Below are 496 nucleotides of genomic sequence, written 5' to 3'. Positions count from 1 at the left end.
TAATTACCACAGACTCAGTGGAAATTCAGAAGATTATCAATAGCTACTTTGAGAATCTTTACTCTCACAGGATAGAAGATACAGATGAAACAGATTGCCAGAAAGGTACAAATTACCAAAACTGAATCAACAAGATATAATCACTCCCAATAGCCCAACAGCCAATGAAATATGAGATGTAATTAAAAACCTACTGACAAAGAAAATGGATGGATTCACAGCTCAATTCTACAAAAAATTTACAGAAGATACAGTCCCTATATTCCTCAAACTCTTCAATTAAATTGAAAAGGAAGCAATCTTCTCAAAATCATTCCTGGAGGCAAGTATTATACTGATACCAAAACCACAGAAAGACACAACTGAAAAAGAGAACTGGGGGGTGGGGATATAGTTCAGTGGCATAAGCACCTGCATGGTAAGTGCAATGTCCCGAGTTGTTCGATCTTGGTACCGGAGGAAGAAGAAAGAAGAAAGAAGAAAGAAGAAAGAAGAA

This window comes from Octodon degus, unplaced genomic scaffold, assembly GCF_000260255.1.
Source record: "Octodon degus isolate 3935 unplaced genomic scaffold, OctDeg1.0 scaffold00273, whole genome shotgun sequence".
In the NCBI taxonomy this organism is placed as follows: domain Eukaryota; kingdom Metazoa; phylum Chordata; class Mammalia; order Rodentia; family Octodontidae; genus Octodon; species Octodon degus.
The sequence above is the reverse complement of the archived record's forward strand: the minus strand, read 5'-3'. Positions refer to the sequence as shown.